Below are 20080 nucleotides of genomic sequence, written 5' to 3'. Positions count from 1 at the left end.
TTAATATTTTACATACGTACTTCAAAATATCATTTCCTCAGTCAGCTTTATGAGGTAGAGTCTCCTGGAATTCAGGATTTCAGTTAACAGCTGTGCTGAACTCATCAAGAGTTAATCACTTGAATTTCTTGCCTCTTAAGACAAGACGTTATGATGAAACTGGCTCTCATCAGGACCACACCAGGGAAGGAAGACCAAGAGCACTATTTTAGGAAACTATAGGCGAGTTCTCAACTGTGCACCATGCAGCTTGATATTTTCTTGAGTTAAATTGTGATACAGTACCCAAATCTTCACTATAATGCAGTTTTTGCTCTTATTATTGAGTTAAGTTGTGACTGCATATTAATACCTTCACTATAATACAGTTTCTGCTTTTTTAATTGAGTTAGATTGTGATATAGTCCTTGGTTTTTCACTATAGTACAATTTCAGCTCTTTTATTTGAGTTAGATTGTGATACAGTCCTAATTTTTTCACTACAGTACAGTTTAGACTCTTTTAATTAAGTTAGATTGTGATACAGTCCTTGGTTTTTCACTATAGTACAGTTTCTGCTCTTTTAATTGAGTTAGATTGTGATACAGTCCTAATTTTTTCACTACAGTACAGTTTAGACTCTTTTAATTAAGTTAGATTGTGATACACTCCTTTGTTTTTCACTATAGTACAGGTTGTGCTCCTTTAATTGAGTTAGATTGTGTTACAGTCCTTGGTTTTTCACTATAGAAAAGGTTCTGCTCCTTTGATTGAGTTAGATTGCAATACAGTTCTCATTTTTTCACTATAGTACAGTTTCCGCTCTTTTAATTGAGTTAGATTGCGATACAGTTCTCATTTTTTTATATAGTACAGTGTCTGCCATTTTTAGTTGAGTTAGATTGTGATACAGCCCTCATTTTTTTTCACAATAGTACGGTTACAGCTCTGTTAATTGAGTTAGATTGTAATACAGTCCTCACTTTTTCACTACAGTACAGTTTCCATTCTTTTATTTGAGTTAGCTTGTGATACAGTCCTTGGTTTTTCACTATAGTACAGTTTCTGCTCTTTTAATTGAGTTAGATTGCGATACAGTTCTCATTTTTTCACTATAGCACAGTTTCAGCTTTTTTAATTCAGTTACATTGTGATCCCATCCTCAGTTTTTTCACTATATTACAGTTTCAGCTCTGTTAATTGAGTTAGATTTTAATACAGTCCTTGGTTTTTCACTTAGTACAGTTTCTGCTCCTTTAATTGAGTTAGATTGTGGTACAGTCTTCATTTATTCACTATAGTACATATTCTGCTTTTTCAATTGAGTTAGATTGTAATTAAGTCCTATTTTTTCACTATAGTACCATTTCTGCTTTTTTAATTGAGTTAGATTGTGATATAGTCATCATTTTTTCACTATAGTACAGTTTCTACTCTTTTATTTGACTTAGCTTGTGATACAGTCCTTGGTTTTTCACTATAGTACGGTTTCTGCTATTTTAATTGAGTTAGATTGTGATACATTCCTCACTTTTCCACTACAGTACAGTTTCCACTCTTTTATTTGAGTTAGATTGTGACACAGTCCTTGGTTTTTCACTATAGTACAGTTTCAGCTCTGTTAATGGAGTTAGATTGTAATACAGTCCTTGGTTTTTCACTATAGTACAGGTTCTGCTCTTTTAATTGAGTTAGATTGTGACACAGTCCTCATTTTTTCACAATAGAACGGTTTCAGCTATGTTAATTGAGTTAGATTGTGATACAGTCCTTGGTTTTTACTATAGTATGGGTTCTGCTCTTTTAATTGAGTTATATTGTGATACAGTCCTCATTGTTCCACTACAATACAGTGTAGACTCTTTTAATTGAGTTAGATTGTGATACAGTCCTCTTTTTCCAATACAGTACAGTTTAGACTCTTTTAATTGAGTTAGATTGTGATACAGTCCTCATTTTTCCACTAAAGTACAGTTTCTGCTCTTTTAATTGAGTTAGATTTTAATACAGTCCTCATTTTTTACCATTTGTTACCATAGTAGTAGTTTCTCTGCGTATTTAATTGAGTTAGATTGTGATAATTGTTTAGTACATACATACTGATATATGCTGTTACTATAGCACAGTTTCTCTGGTGGTTTAATTGAGTTAACCGTATTTGAGAGAAGATAAACAGTCTCGGCGTTGATGTGATGTAATGTTTTGGATCATGTGTATTGATGAAGTGATTCTGAAATGAGTTATGAGGTTTTGAGTTGTGTTGGAGATGGAACAGGCCAGCGAGTGTCTAATTGCTGAGTGAGGGTAGAGCAGCTCAGTGATTACTGGGCTTTGATTACAACACTGATTGATCACTGATCGATAATGAAGCCCTGCGCCAGCATTCTGCAGCTTCTACAAACACACGTTTGTTTTCCTGTGTTAGTAGGGACTGACAACAACTAAGATAGAAACATACTATTAAAAAACAGGTCTGGGAAAAAAATAACAACAAAATAACCTTTTATAATGATGAGTTTTTTGATTTTACCAAATTAAAAACCTCTGGAATATAATCAAGAGGAAGATGGATGATCACAAGCCATCAAACCACCAAACTGAACTGCTTGATTTTTTGCACCAGGAGTAAAGCAGCATAAAGTTATCCAAAAGCAGTGTGTAAGACTGGTGGAGGAAGAGAACATGATGCCAAGATGCATGAAAAAAACAGGGTTATTCCACCAAATATTGATTATTTCTGAACTCTTAAACTTTATGAATATGAACTTGTTGTTTTCTTTGCATTATTTGAGGTCTGAAAGCTCTGCATCTTTTTTTGTTATTTCAGCCATTTTTCATTTTCTGCAAATAAATGCATTAAATGACAATATTTTATAGAATAAAACAACAAACATCAAACATAAACCTATAAATCGGAAAATCAGAGAAACTGATTCAGACACTGAATTCCAGATCTGTACTAATCTTCATCTTTTTTTAAACAGAATTTTTATCCACAGAATTGTACAAACAGATATTTGGACGTTTAGATGGATGTTTTAAATTGAACTCCTTTAACCACAGACGCAGCTCCTTTTCTTTAAAAGGCAGTGGATATTTTAGTTAGCCTAGCTATAGCTTTATGTGGTATCCCCACATATGCTCCCAAATACAGCGAAACATTTCATTTCCAGGTATTTACATTGGGATCTGATACACAGTTCAGAAGATTCAGCACCTTCTGTCTCAACTCATCCATTTTTCTTATGAGCAAAAGAATGTCCTCAAGAAGAAAGTCGTCACTGGTGTACTAAACAACAGGTGACGGACAGGTAGACCAAAGAAAACCGCAGCAGTTGATGAAAGAAACTTTGTGGAAAAAAACCTTAAAACAACTGTTACTGACAGCAACAACCTCCAGAGGACAGGAATGAAGAAGTTACTGTTTTTAGACGACTTTATGAACAACTCACTGCAGCCTGGAAAAGGCTTTCTGTCTGTAAGACGTCCTCTGAGAAAGTTACAGGCTGAATTATCTACTGTTTTTCTCTGAACTCCGTGCTCCTCCCGTAATTTTAGTCCTGTCCGGACGCACGTCTCTGAGTTTCGTCTTATCGCCTTCAATAAAATAGCTATTTGTCCACTGTCGCACACCGTACATTACACTTTGGGTGCTCCACGGTTTCCACGGAGATCCACATTAAAAAAAACACAACAGCGAGTGGAAATGGAGGAGCTACTGAACTCTGCGATGTCATGTGACCGAGAAAAAAGCCTCACTGAAAAAACTCACTGATCCTCCTGTTTTTTGTTTTGATAGCAGTCCGGATGCAAGAGTTTTATCACTGAGTAGAAGCGTGAAATAATTTTAACAGACGTCGCCCTGAGAAACGTATTCCATCCGGATCAGGCTTAAAATGTATAAACAATAAATACAACAGAGAACAGACAATAAACGCCAGTATCTGAAACCTGAGCTTTCTGCCCTGTCTTTTTTTATTATTTTTACCTAAAATGTTTAGATTAACTGTGAGGAGAAGAAACTGTCCTCACTTCAGCTCATGTCTGATGTTTTACTATTCTGAGAACATTCGTTTCTCACAGAGACAGTAATTCACACAAACACACACACACAATCATACAGACACACACAAAATCATACACACACACAGATGGAAAATATCTTCTTTCATTTACCCAGAGAGATTGTAGACTGTAGGGAAGCTGGTTAGTCCTGCAGCCTGGATATAAAACAGGACATTACCATCATATCACAGGACTGATATAAAATTAACTGTTCCATATCAGCATTAATACAGTTTTAGTATGTCATTAATAAAATGCATTCTGCTAAAATAGCACCTTCTGACTGCTTTACTAATTTCTCTTTTTAAAGACACAATATTCTGTAAAATCAAATTTTCTCTTAGCTTGAGTCCCTCGTTATTTCTGATCACTCTTCATGTCTTACTATATTTCTGATAATATAAAGCTCTATTGGGATGGAATTAGTTTTAATTGGGGATGTGGGGTAATATACTGTATTTTACTAAAGGACATCATACAATATTATGAATGATTCTAACAGGATAAGAAATCTTGTGGGCACCAAATACTGCTCGCTTATTTCTGCTGCCATGGGCTGTTTTTATGTATTCACAGACTACTGCTAAAGGATTCACTCAACCACCTACAGTAAATAATTTAATTTGTTTACCATATTTTAGTGACCTATAGGCAAGCTGTCAACAACACACTTTACAGCTTGATTTAGGGCGTGTCAGTGTGTCTTTGCTATCGTAACGATGGGAAAAGTACATTTTATGCAGCTCAAAACTCACAAAAGTCATGTACTAATTATATTAATTGGTGTGGGTGTGGTTAATTTTGGGGGGAAACATGAAATAAACCAATCAGAGTCTCACTTGCTCATCATTCCCTTTAAGAGTCAGATGAGCTCTGACTTTGGCGCATTGCTATTTTAACGGTGCAGCTACCTGGACGTGTCCAACGCTTCTCTTAAAGCAGAGGAAGCTGAGCTGCTCATTCACACTGTGACGGAGCTCCAGCAGCGTATTTATACAATTTATTATGTGATTTATACTGCCAAGATAGCAATGAACATCTGACTGTTGATGTCTGTCTAGGCTGCATTCAGTCAGTGGTGTACCTGTGTTTTTTGTTGCCAAGATAGAGATAGCAATACAGCAGAAATTTACCTGAACACCTCATTCCCAGACCACCATGCCCATCAGTGTAGATATATTTGAACATTCTGTTAATAAGAACTAGAAATGTGTTAAAATTAGAGTGTTTTTAGAGGTACAAACAATTAATAAAGCTGCTAAATAGGATTTTATAAGGTCTTCTCTCACAGACAAACAACGAGTCGTCAGCTTCCCCACCTCCCACAGTCTAAACGAGTAGTGGGGAAACCTCACACTGGGCTGCGTGTCCAATACACCATCTCTGTTTTTCATTACAGGACCTCCTCCCACCCCATCGACCTGCCAGATCCATCACTACTCAGCGCTCTGCGTCCACCAATCGTTCACCAATGAAGTCCTGAACCTGACTGAGCAATTAAACCCAAGCCAGGCTGTCACAGGTTTCACCACACCGGATAAGAAAAAGAAAGAAAACCTGGAAAACTTTAAAACCTTCTTTTAAAATGTCAACTTAATAAAATTGTTGTGTTCACTTGATCATTTAGAGAGGGATTGGTATCAAATTATCCAAATTTATCCATTTATAACCAGTCAAACATTCGGAAACACCTCCTCAATTCATTTTTTTTTTCAATTTTATTTCAAATTTGTATCCCATTTTTCCACAATATACAAGGCCAATGACGTCTGACGTCTCACCTTTAAATCGATAAAATAGAGCTTTAAAGTGTTTGTGTGAACAATTATGTAAAAGCTCTTGGTGGAATACACTCAGTTTGCTCTCTGTAGCGCTGAATACGGAGAGAATGATGGCAGGAGTGAAGGATTTAAATGTCAGCAGGTCAGTTTCCTCTGCTGTAAAATAAGTGTTGGACATGTCCAGGTAGCTGCACTGTTAAAATAGCAATCCGCCAAAGTCAGAGCTCACCTAACTCTTAAAGGGAAACACACTGATTAATTTAGTACACAGATTTTTGAGCCATGCAATTGCACTTTTCTTGTCGTTATGACAGCAAAGACACACTGATACGCCTTAAAAAAAATCAAGCTGCACGATTCACGGCTGACGTCTCACCTTTAAATCGATAAAATAGAGCTTTAAAGTGTTTGTGTGAACAATTATGTAAAAGCTCTTGGTGGAATACACCCAGTTTGCTCTCTGTAGCGCTGAATACGAAGAGAACGATGGCAGGAAATGAAGGAGTGGAGGATTTAAATGTGTCCCAGGCTTTCAGAGGTGGGGGTCTTTGACATTTATGCTATCGAGCTAAGTAAACTATTTGCAAGCTGCACTCGTATGCGAGAGTATTCCTGGCACGCTCGGCAACCTTTTCCCTCGGCTTTCACCCGGCGTCCAATGGAGAGGAAGATTATAAAGCGCAGGAGAATAAGCGAATAACGCAGCGGACGGCTCAATCCCGTCGTACTACCCGTCACTGACACCTACTGTACAGGGGTTATGAATAATAGCGTAAAATGCAGGAAAAAATATATAGAGAGTTTATTATTCAAACGCTCAGAAAAGAGAGAGAGAAAAAATAGAGAGAGAGAGAGAAAGAGAGAGAAAACGAGTGAGATTTACTGGATGTTTCAAGCAGTGATACTTCTTCTTCCAGACTCCTGCCTTGTCAAGACAATAACCCAGAAAATGTAAGACTGCACCACAGAGCCCCCGCTGACTGGAGTCACCAAAGGGCATGTAGCACTGAGGTGTATAACAAAACAAGAAAACACACACACACACACACTTATACACTACACACACTTATACACTACACACACACACACATATACACACATTCAAAGCCATAACAGAGCGCTCAGAAGAAAGTGACAGCTGGGTCGTGTGTGATGAGTCTCTAGTGACAGTGACATTTGAAAGGAAGTCAGATGTAGTTTAGCGATGTTGGCATCAACATAACCCCAATTTGGTTGTTTTTCCCCCAGAATTCAGCGCTTGTTTTGCTGCTTGTTACTGCGCTGGTGGTGCAGCAGCAGTAATTGTGGCCTGGCTGGTCATTGCTTCTGCTGAAAACACTGAAAAACCCTGAAAACACACCCGGCTGTACTGTTTTTCAACCTGCATTTCAAGGTGTGTTTTCTCTGCTGTCCAAACAAGAATAGAAAGAAAGAAAGAAAGAAAGAAAGAAAGAAAGAAAGAAAGAAAGAAAGAGAGAAATAAAATAAGAGAAAGATATTGCTTGTTTTGGACCACAATAATTCCTATATGTCACACAAACATTGCTTTTTCTGCTGTTTTCTTTTTAAGAATATATTTTTCAGTTTTATTTATAATTTTCTATATAATCTGGAAGGCCAACTACCCAATCTACAATGCTTGGAAGCATTGCTAGAAGGGTGAGGACTAGTACATGCCTCTGACTTTATAAAGTCAGAATTTGTTTCTTTAGATTTTTCCCCAAATTCCAACAATCCAAGACCAAGACATACTAAGGGAGATCAAGGCCTATTAAGACAGAGTCAAAACCAAGACACTGACTCATTAAATTTGAGTCAATACCGAAACAAAGACTTTAGTCTGACTGAAAACCATGACTAATTAAGTTCGAGTCAAAACCAAGACTTGGACTTACCAAGTTTAAGACAAGAAGGTTTAAGACCAGTGACTCATCAAATTTGAGTCAATACCAAGTTTAAGACCCATAAGTCTGAGTCAAAACCAAACCCAGGACATATTAAGTCTGAGTTACAACCAAGACCATGACTCATCAAATTTGAGTCAATATCAAGTTTAAGACCCATAAGTCTGAGTCAAAACCAAACCCAGGACATGTTAAGTCTGAGTTACAACCAAAACCATGACTCATCAAATTTGAGTCAATATCAAGTTTAAGACCCATAAGTCTGAGTCAAAACCAAACCCAGGACATATTAAGTCTGAGTTACAACCAAGACCATGACTCATCAAATTTGAGTCAATACCAAGTTTAAGACCCATAAGTCTGAGTCAAAACCAAACCCAGGACATATTAAGTCTGAGTTACAACCAAGACCATGACTCATCAAATTTGAGTCAATACCAAGTTTAAGACCCATAAGTCTGAGTCAAAACCAAACCCAGGACATATTAAGTCTGAGTTACAACCAAGACCATGACTCATCAAATTTGAGTCAATATCAAGTTTAAGACCCATACGTCTGAGTCAAAACCAAACCCAGGACATGTTAAGTCTGAGTTACAACCAAAACCATGACTCATCAAATTTGAGTCAATATCAAGTTTAAGACCCATAAGTCTGAGTCAAAACCAAACCCAGGACATGTTAAGTCTGAGTTACAACCAAGACCATGACTCATCAAATTTGAGTCAATATCAAGATCAAGCTTTATTAAGTCTGAGTCAAATCCAAAACCATGACTTATCAAATTTGAGTCAAAACCAAGACCAGGACTTAAGTCTGAGTCAAAACCAAAACTGGGACTTACCAAGTTCAAGAAAAGAACTAGAACAGGACTTGACTCGTGACTTAAGTGTGAGTCACGAGTCAAGATCATGACCCATCAAATTTGAGTCAATACCGAGACCAAGACACGTTAAGTTCGAGTAAAAAACAAAACACTGACTCATCAAATATAAGCAAATACTAAAACAAATACTTATTAAGTTTGAGTCAAAACAAAGACTGTGACTCATCAAATTTGAGTCAATACCGAGCTCAAGACCTATTAAATCTGAGTCAAAACCAAAACCTTGACTTACCAAGTTCAAAAAAAATAACAAGACCAGGACATATTCAGTACGAATCACAACCAAGACTGTGACTCATTAAATTTGAGTCAATACTGAGATCAAGACCTATTAAATCTCAGTTAAAACCGGGACTTAAGTTTGGGTTAAAACCAAGACTATTAGTTACCAAATTCAAATCAATACCAAGACCAGGACTTATTAAGTCTGAGTCAAAACTAAAAACCGTGACTTATTAAGTTTGAGTCAAAACCAAGACCATTAGTTACCAAGTTCAAATTAATACCAAATCTAGGACTTATTAAGTCTGAGTCACAACCAAGACCATGTGTCATCAAATTTGAGTCAATACCAAGATCAAGACTTATTAAGTTTGAGTCAAAACCAAAACCATGACTTACCAAGTTCAATACAAGAACAAGACCAAGATTTATTAAGTCTGAGTCACAACCAATACTGTGACTCATTAAATAATTAGGGCTAGGGAGTCAATACCAAGATCAAGGGTTAAGTCTGAGTCAAAACCGTAACTTATTAATTTTGAGTCACAACCAAGACCATGACTAATCAACTTTGAGTCAATGCAAAGACTAAGACTCATTAAGTCTGAGTCAAAACCGAACCCTTAACTTATTCAATTTGAGTCAATACCGAGATCAAGACCTATTAAGTCTGAGTCAAAACCAAAACCGTGACTTATCAAATTTACGTCAATTCTGAGATCAAGACCTAAACCAAGACTAGGACTTAAGTCTGAGTCAAAACCAAGACCAGGACTAGGTCTGAGTTAAGACTGAGTCGGGACTCGAGTACCACAGCGTTAGTTGTTATGGAAAATTTTACAAACGGAAAACAGAAATTATGGCTTTAATCATTTCTAACACTGATTTAACATACAGAGCTGAGATATTTCATATTTCTGCTAATCTGATATGTGACAGGCTTCATTATTAGATCAATATATTCATCATAATGAGTTTAGCAGTGTTATAATAGAGGAGGAATGTGTGTAGGATCCCTCAGAGCTGGAGCTGAGAATCAGCCGTGATACTAAAGCAGCTTCAGCATCAAAAATTTAACTCTCCTCCTCTCACAGCAAATTAGGATTAGATGGTTGGGCTGGACCACGCGAGCAGTGAGATGCAGCGAGAGTGTGAACAGCAGGGTTCGGTAGTTAATTTGGGCTGAAAATATAAAAAATAACAAGTTCCTCCAGATCTCCAGCAGTTCAGCACTGAAGCCGGCCTTGTGATTGGCTGTTTTCACTACAGGCCTGGAGGAAATGTGTGGTGTAGAGGTCAGTATCGAGGTCAACCTTGGCTGGAAAGTTATTATCATAATGTACGAACAGGCTCTTATTTGTAGTGCTGCCTCTGAGCACTAAGTACAAGGAGCTGCAGCCTGATGGACAGCCAGCCACAATATATATATATATATATATATATATATATATATATATATATATATATATATATATATATATATATATATATATATATATATATATTTCAGCATTTTTAACCTGATCTCTGTCTGTATCGCCTGCTTATGATGGACAGAAAATCCCCTGTGGTTAGAAAAATATAGAAGATTTGCTGAAGCAGCTGTTTATTGATTTGTACTTGATTTTTCTGTGTGACAAACTACTAGCTAATATCGCTCTGGCTTACCAGAGCACTGAGGGTTCCTCAGTGTAGCTCTGTCAGGTGGCATATCTCCAGCAGTTTGCCGCTAAGGCTAATGCTAATGCTACATCCTTTATGGAAATCTAGTAACCTAAGCTCACTGTAAATAAACAAAAGAGCTTTATTCACACAAATATATATATATATATTTTTTATGAGAGAAATCTATGTAAATTAACATACAGTGCTTGTTTGACTTTAACATATATATATATATATATATATATATTAAGAATTACAGTTTTGTTTACTTAGCTTAACTTTAGAAGGAAAGCATGGCGACAACCCTGTTATAATCCGGTGAGTATTATCGGCCTGTAGCCTGCTACTAACTCTGGCTAGCACTGCTGAATCAGTATTAACATTAGCTGCTAGCACTATATACTTTATCATCTCTATACTTTATATACTAAACATTTAGTAGGCACTAAAAACTAAGTAGGTACATGTTAATAAGTAAGTATTAGAAACCAAACAATAGTATATTTTTGACTAAGTAGTAGTTAATAAATAGCTAGAATATGCTAAATACTTAGTAGTATATAGGTATCAAATATGATAGGTACTATATAAGTATACTATAAATACTTCTTAATTAGAACTAAATAGTGAATTAGTAGTAGTAGTAGTAAGTACCAAAAAAGTAGGTACTGTTTATTACTATACATGGTTTACTACTAATTCATTATTATTGTATTACTAATAGATACTCAATCATTACCAAACACTTCTTTTCCATGGGGACAATGGTGTTGTTATCCACTACACTCTGCTACACCACCATGATAACACACTTATGATATGAGGTACAGTGCTGTGAAAAGGTATTTTCAGATTAACATTCAAAGCTGGACCTGCTGGTGTGTTTCGGGTCATTGTCCTGCTGCAGAACCCAAGTACGCCTGAGCTTCAGGTCACAAAGTGATGGAAGGACATTCTCCTTCAGGATTTTCTGGTTGAGAGCAAGAAATGTATATTTCTATTCACTCAGATTATCTTTGTCTGATATTAAAGTATATTAAATGTAAGTGTAAAAAAATCACTTTTTACAGCACTGTATATCATAATTGATTAAAATACAGTTTTTGAGACACTTTTGATACTGTAGTAGTGTTGTAATGTTTAAATACCTTTAAATACTTTATTACTTTTCCAGCACCAGCCCTAAAAACAGCACACAAGACTTCTACAGCAGCTTCAGAGGTAGAAGAGCATCCACTCACATTCTATTAATGATCTGAACTACAATAGAGCTAAAATGTGACGTTCCTTCAGCTCTGGAACTCAGAGAAGGGTTAAAAGCAGTGTATCACCGCTGGCCGAGGCTTCTTCACCACGCTAAGCTCTGTTTACTGAGGCCTAATCCTTCCTCCATCATTTGTTCTGCCAAAGTATTGACAGAAAATGAAAGATTAATGTGTTCCCTGGCCTCACCTAGAGCATAAACCTTTCCCATAATTCAGAGCCTATTGCTTACACCCAATCGGGCGCACAGCGAGAATACTAATTCCACCATCCTGCACCGGCTTTGATGTTACCTCTGCCCTTGTACAAAGACTATCGCTTCTACCTGCCAAAGTATACACACACACACACACACACACACATATATATATATATACACTATATACACATATACATAAATATATATACATATACACAGTTTCTTTAATTTTTCCAAACTTAAAACCTCTGGAATATAATCAAGAGGAAGATGGATGATCACAAACCATGAAACCAAACTGAACTGCTTGAATTCCAAATTATTATGGCAAGCTATGGCAAGCCAAACAGGAAATATATAATAAAAGCTGATATATATATATAATGAAAGCTGATATATATATAATGAAAGCGATATATATATATAATGAAAGCCGATATATATATATAATGAAAGCCGATATATATATAATGAAAGCCGATATATATATAATGAACTCTGATATATATATAATAAAAGCTGATATATATATATATATATATATATATATAATGAAAGCCGATATATATATAATGAACTCTGATATATATATATAATAAAAGCTGATATATATATATATATATATATATATATATATATATATATATATATATATATAATGAAAGCTGATATATATATAATGAAAGCTGATATATATATAATAAAAGCGATATATATATAATGAAAGCTGATATATATATAATGAAAGCTGATATATATATAATGAAAGCTGATATATATATAATGAAAGCTGATATATATATAATGAAAGCTGATATATATATAATGAACGCTGGTAGACCGTCCCCGGCTCGGGGAAAGCAGCTCACGGGCCGGAGCTTTTTTGCCACCTTCGCCCCCTGACACTTTAAAGCCAGTCCGAGGCCGGTCGCGCCGCACCTCCGTGGAAAGAATGAGCCGCGCTGCCTGCCGGTGGTCGGCCTCCCCTACGCGAGGAGCTGCGGCCGGCTGAACCACAACGCCACCTTCAGTCTCTCAGGCTGACTGTGCGGACCACCCTTTTACCTCTTAAAGGGTCTTAACAGCTTTCATTATATATATATCAGCTTTTATTATATATATATATATATATATCAGCTTTTATTATATATATATATATATATATATATATATATATATATATATATATATATATATATATCAGAGTTCATTATATATATATCGCTTTTATTATATATATATCACTTTCATTATATATATATATATATATATATATATATATATATATATATATATATATATCAGCTTTCTTTATATATATATCGACTTTCATTATATATATATATCAGCTTTTATTATTTCCTGTTTGGCTTGCCATAATATATATATATATATATATATATATGAAAAATAGAATATCATTGAAAAGTTACTTTATTTCAGTAATTCAGTTCAAAATGTGAAACTCTATATATTATATATATGTATTTATTACACACAGAGTGATCTATTTTAAGTGTTTATTTCTTTTGCTGTTGATGATTATGACTTACAGCCAATGAAAACCCAAAAATTAGAATATTATAAAAATATATTTTATAAGACCAATTGGTACTTTTTTGGCGGTGTGGGCAGTGTGCCAAGTCCTGCTGGAAAATGAAATCTGCAAACTCCATAAAATCTCCTTCATGCTTCCCACTGCTGGCGGCTAACTTTTATGGAGATGTGGATTTCATTTTCCAGCAGGACTTGGCACACTGCCCACACTGCCAAAAGTAACAATTGGTCTTATATAATGTTTTTTTTTTTTTTTTTTTTTTCTGAGACATGTTTTTTTGTGGGTTTTCATTGGCTATAAGCCATAAACAACCATTACCATTTTTTTTTTAAATGCACTAGTATACACAATCAAAGACGCTATTGGTCAATCACAGTGATGAGGTCATGAGTTTCCTATTAGAGGCTGATACATGGCGTACAGGCATGTGTGTGTGTGTGTATTAATGGTTTATCCAGCACACTCAGCTGAGCTGTTTATTTATCAATGAAGTCAACATTCTCCAGTTAATCACCCCCCCCCCTCCCCTCTCTCTCCGGAGTTAAAATCAGGATTAAATGCCAGCACTTCCAGAGATAAATGTCTCCCTAATGTACATAATCAAAATAACAAGTGAGTACTTAATTGTAAATTCACGAAACGCTCTCGACACCAACAATTAATCACTTCACCTTTGGGTACGCCGGCAAACGAGCATCATGTGTCTACCAACTAGTTACAACTGGAATTACTAGAATAAAGAGCTTTAAAATAAGACTACCTTTATAGAGGGTTTATAAATTAGTTTATTAAGGGTTAATAATCAGGTTGCAGGTGTTTATCCTAACAACTCTCCGTGTTACAATTCATATAAAGTTGGAATTATTTGCCAGGAGTTGAAACAAATTTCTCTCACAAGCTCCGCCTCCAAATTTTGCCAAATTCAAAGTTGTGTCTTTTTCCCACTCTAGAATTTGATAAGTAGTGACATTAAATATATTTTGTATTGTTGTATTGTGTATTAAATGTGTGTTTTTAATTCAAAATATTGTTTAAATGCATTTTCATGAATCCTGTGGAATCCTTTTTGGGCTCATTTAGTTATTTAGTTAGCTAGCTAGCTAACCTAATGCTAACTAACGCTAGCTAAGGTAAAACTGCAAGTTTCTCACAATACATGAAATTAAATGAAAAGCGTAGCATTAGCTAGCTTTAGCTTGGGTTAAATGGGGAACCTCTTGGTAGAAAAGGCTAGGTTAGCTAGCTTGCTAGCCTTAGCTTACGTGAAACGGGCAACTTATCACAAGAAACAACCTAAAGATAACTAGCTAGCTATCTTTATTCTTAGTTTATTCTTCTCTACAATTAATTACTAAATCACTCTCTACCAACATTTAATCTTTTTTCCTTTATCTTCCTCTTAATTTTTTTTTTCTTTTTCTTTTATGAATTTCATTTTTGCTTCTGTCCATGTCCTTCCTCCTCAGTGAATAACCAATAAAAATCTTATAAAATAGAAAATAAAATAAAAATAAACAAAAGTCTTCCAAATGGAATCCTGGGACTGATACAGATATATAATATATATCTTAATATATATATTTATATATATAATTTATTAATATTACATAATGAAAATGTCTCTACAACCATAAACACGCTCTTCACAGTCAGACTTCACGTCTTCTCTATTACAGACATGATTGTTTCTGGAACTAAAAGAGGTTCTTCTATAGTGTTTTGCTTGGAGAACGCAGCACACTGATGTGCACGAGTGTACAAGTGCACGAGTGTAGCCGCAGCTTCTGGTCAGTGATGATAACCAGTGATTTTAAATAAGAAAAGCAGAAAGACTGTAATATTCTGGTTATTCTGAACGCCCTTGGACTTACAGCGGGGGGTACGTCTTTTTTCCTGTAAACAACATGGAAAAAAAGAGTGTTTAGCTTCCAGCGAACGTTCCTCAATCTCCCAGCCTGTAATGTAATGTTATCATCTGAACACACAGCCTGCTGCTGCTGCTGCTGCTGCTGCTTAAAGCTGCTGTAAATGTAAAATCAAACGCAGCATTCAGAGATTCAGCAGCTGCTGGAGGACCGGCGGTACTGAACGCGCTACAGCAGCACTGAATCTCCATCCGTCACTCTTCTGAAGTCTGAAACAATACATTTCTAACAAAACACATTTCTGACAAACTCAATCAAAAATTCAACAGACCTGAAAAGCTGATTTAAAGAACGCATATCACTGAAAAACAGATTTTTCCACATTTTTTTATTCCTTAAATTAAAACTTTTGATTTTGTCCAGTCTGGATAAAACAGGGTGTTTGCATTGATCCACCTAATCAGCATACAGCATTTTAGCCCCGCCCACTCTGACTAAAGTTATAAGCCAATGAAAACCATCTCCAAAACAGCAATTTTACAGAAGAAAGATAAAACCTTCTTAACTCTAAAAAAATAGTTAATTTCAGGTAATTCTGGAGAATTTCTATTGGTCCATTCATCAAAACATTTGGACACAATGTACAGTACATTTTGTGTGCTCAGATTATGTAGTAAACTAAAAATCGTCAACAATTAAGATACTTGTTTTTTTATTGGACAGCGACAATACATTTCTAATTCCTGAAAAGCTGATTTAAAGAACGCATATCACTGAAAAACAGATTTTTCCACATTTTTTATTCCTTAAATTAAAACTTTTGATGTTGTCCAGTCTGGATAAAACAGGGTGTTTGCATTGATCCATCTAATCAGCATACAGCATTTTAGCCCCGCCCACTCTGATTGAAGTTATAAGGGGTGTTTCAGCCTGGACTGCTTGTTAAATGAGGCAAAACAATTGAAAATACCAATGAAAAACATCTCCAAAACAACAATTTTACATAAGACAGATACAACCTTCTTAACTTTTATTAAAATCTGCATTTCAATTTCAGAGTTTGTACCTAAAAATTACCTGGTTAATACCTGAAATTTAGGGCACTGTAAAAGAAAGGGTTACCAAAATTAGTTTATTCTGAAAAAATGTAAAAATAAAAAGATAAATGATGAACTTCAGATGTATCGGAGGAGGCGTGTGCTAGTCTTATTCATGCTTTATTCTTATTTTTTTTTTTTTTCAAATTAACTTTCAATGGAAGTCAATGTAAAAAAAAAAAAGTTTGTTTTAGGTAATTCTTGTGTGCTCAGATTATGTAGTAAACAAAAAAATCAACAAAAATTAAGATACTTGTTTTTTATTGGACAGCGACAATACATTTCTAATTCTTGAAAAGCTGATTTAAAGAATGCATATCACAGTTTTTCTTCTTTAAATTAAAACCTTTGATTTTGTCCAGTCTGGATAAAACAGGGTGTTTGCATTGATCCACCTAATCAGCATACAGCATTTTAGCCCCGCCCACTCTGACTAAAGTTATAAGCCAATGAAAACCATCTCCAAAACAGCAATTTTACAGAAGAAAGATAAAACCTTCTTAACTCTAAAAAAAGAGTTCATTTCAGGTAATTCTAGAGAATTTCTATTGGTCCATTCATCAAGAAATGTGGACACAAATTAAGGTATATTTTGTGTGTCTCAGATTATGTAGTAAACTAAAAGACAAAAATTAAGATACTTGTTTTTTTTATTGAACAGCGACCATACATTTCTAATTCTTAAAAAGCTGATTTAAAGAATGCATATCACATTTTGATGTGGTCCAGTCTGGTTAAAACAGGGTGTTTGCATTGATCCACCTAATCAGCATTCAGCATTTTAGCCCCGCCCACTTTGACTGAAGTTATAAGGGTTTTTTTAGCCTGGACTGCTTGTTAAATGAGGCAAAACACCGGAAATACAAATGAAAAACATTTATCTCCAAAAAAATAAATACCAGTCTGGTTAAAACAGGATGTTTGCATTGATCCACCTAATCAGCATACAGCATTTTAGCCCCGCCTCACTCCCTTGTTCTACCTTATACTTGGGTTCTGCAACAGGACAATGACCTGAAGCACACCAGAACTAAATTCACATTGTAACGCGTGACCAGACGGGAGGCGGACGTAAATGCGGGTAAGACAGACTTTAATAAATAACAAATAAACAAATAAACAAACAGGGGAATAACGAATATATATATATATACATAAACAAACAGGGAAAACAAACAAAGAGCTAAACTAGACAGATAAGTACAAACCAAGGTAAGGGAATATGTACAAAGGATAAATACGTGAATATATACAAATAAACAAAGAAACAAACAGGCAAGAAACGTGACTAGAAATATACAAGAAATACATAGAGCGTAACGAAACCGTGAACAAACTATAGTAAACGTGGCGAGACAAACGACAGAGGAAGGTGCAAAGACCGACGGAGGACAAGGTGGCAGAGGAGGGCTATTTAAAGTAACATGAAACACTGAACACCTGGGGAAACAGGTAACGAGGGGCGGAGCTACAAATTACACACACGTGATGGAAAAGTACAAGAGAAACACACTAGGAAACGGGGAAAACACAGGAAAACATAGCGAGGGCGTAACACACATCTCCTTCACAGAGATGAGAAAGACTCTCTGCCAGTTTTCGCCAACGTTTGATTTGCAATACAAAGTTAGGATGGTTTGAATAGATTTTTTCCCCTTAAAAATTACATTTTTCATTGATTTTTATATTTACTCAGATTATATTTGTCTGATATTACTTAGCACCTTGTCACCCAAAATATTTACTTTGCATTTCAGAGTCTGTACCTCAAAATTACCTGGTTCATACCTGGAACTTAGGACATTGTAAAAGAAAGGGTTATCAACATGAGTTTATTCTGAAAAAAATGTAAAAATAAAAAGATATATGAGATGTATTGGTGGAGGCGTGTGCTAGTCTTATTCATGCTTTATTCTTATTTTATTTTTATTTCCAATTCTTTGTTGTTCTTTTACATGTTTTTAATTTTACTTCTCTTTATTTTAATCATGTTTGAATCAATCTTGCTTTATTCTCATTTCAGTTTTTATTTCCATTTTTACTGTTTTTATTGTCCTAATGAGTGGGTTGGGTTATTGTAAAAATGGAAAAAAAAAAAAAAAAAAAAAAAAAAAAAAAAATATATATATATATATATATATATATATAAAAGATGATAACAATGTATATCCAGCAAATGACTGCTATTAAAGATCTAAGATGATCCAGCAGATGTACCGTATATATATATATATATATATATATATATATATATATATATATATATATATATATATATATATATATATATATAATCCAGACCTGGGCTAAGATCACTACAGCTCTACAGAGTGTAGTCAGAGGTGAATAGAGTGCTGATTTGAACCTGCATGTCCACAAGACTCCAATCAGCCTCCATAGAGCCGAGTAGAGCGGGGCCCATTACCCAGCAGGCCGAGAGGCAGGGTGAGTCATCTGGCACTCGGCTCACGCCGGGGATTATGGGAGCCCCCCCATATGTTTTTAAGTGTACTGCTTTTAGATATAAGCAGTTACAGCAGGGCAGCTGCAGCCGCCAATTTGTGAACTTCAACCGAAATCAAGACTTTTGAAGACAAAATGCAAAACGGGACTCGCTTCTCTCTAACGACCTCTTTAACACTAACATTTAACCCTTTTTTAAGGTGAGTCTTTGGACAAACCTTCTTATTCAGTGTTGTTTTTCTACATTGTAAATGAATAGTAAGCTCATCGAGACTATGAAGCACCACATAAGGAATCATCATGTAGTAAATGATGAGTTGAGTAGTTCTGTAGTGCTTCTCATAATCTGGATTAGAAAATCCAGAAGAGATGTGTAAAGGTGTCTTCTAAGCAAAAGTTGCTACTTTGAAGAATGTAAAATATAAAACACGTTCTATTTTGAGACTTTTTACACACAAGCACATTACACATCAACACTCATCCACACACCGGTGAGAAGCGGCAGCCAATAGCGCACAGCGTACTCTCAAACGGAAACGACCGTTCACCTGGAGAACTGCATCGGGCACTACAGCATTTACCCAGGACAGAGTGCCAATCCATATCTGGGCACACAGTCATACATACATACATACCACACACCTTACACATACACACTAGATCAATTTAGAGTATTCAATTTACCAGATCAATTTTAGAGTATCCAATTTTACCTGATCTCCATGTTTTTGGACTGTGGGAGGAAACCGGAGTCCCCGGAGGAAACCCACACAGACACGGGAAGAACATGAAAACTCCACCCAGATAGGGACTTGAACCCTAGACCCCAGTGCTGGGAGGCGAACGTGCTAACCACTAAGCCACCGTGCCGCCAAGTTCTATATGTTTTACTTAATATTCTGTTTTTTATTATTATTAATCTACAATGCAGAACATTCTGAAATAATAAAAAACCTACGGAAAACTTGTGAGTGGTATAAAGCTCTCTTTCTTTGATTTTACCAAATTAAAAACCTAATTGATAGCAGTGTAGATATTATATTCAGAGTAAATTCAGAAGCAATGTTGATAGCATTTAAACGATGCAGGTGGAAGGTGTGAAACTGGTGTGATGGTTGGCGGGGTGTAAGATT

This window comes from Astyanax mexicanus, chromosome 11 (assembly GCF_023375975.1).
Source record: "Astyanax mexicanus isolate ESR-SI-001 chromosome 11, AstMex3_surface, whole genome shotgun sequence".
Classification (NCBI taxonomy): domain Eukaryota; kingdom Metazoa; phylum Chordata; class Actinopteri; order Characiformes; family Acestrorhamphidae; genus Astyanax; species Astyanax mexicanus.
Note: the sequence above shows the minus strand (reverse complement) of the source record.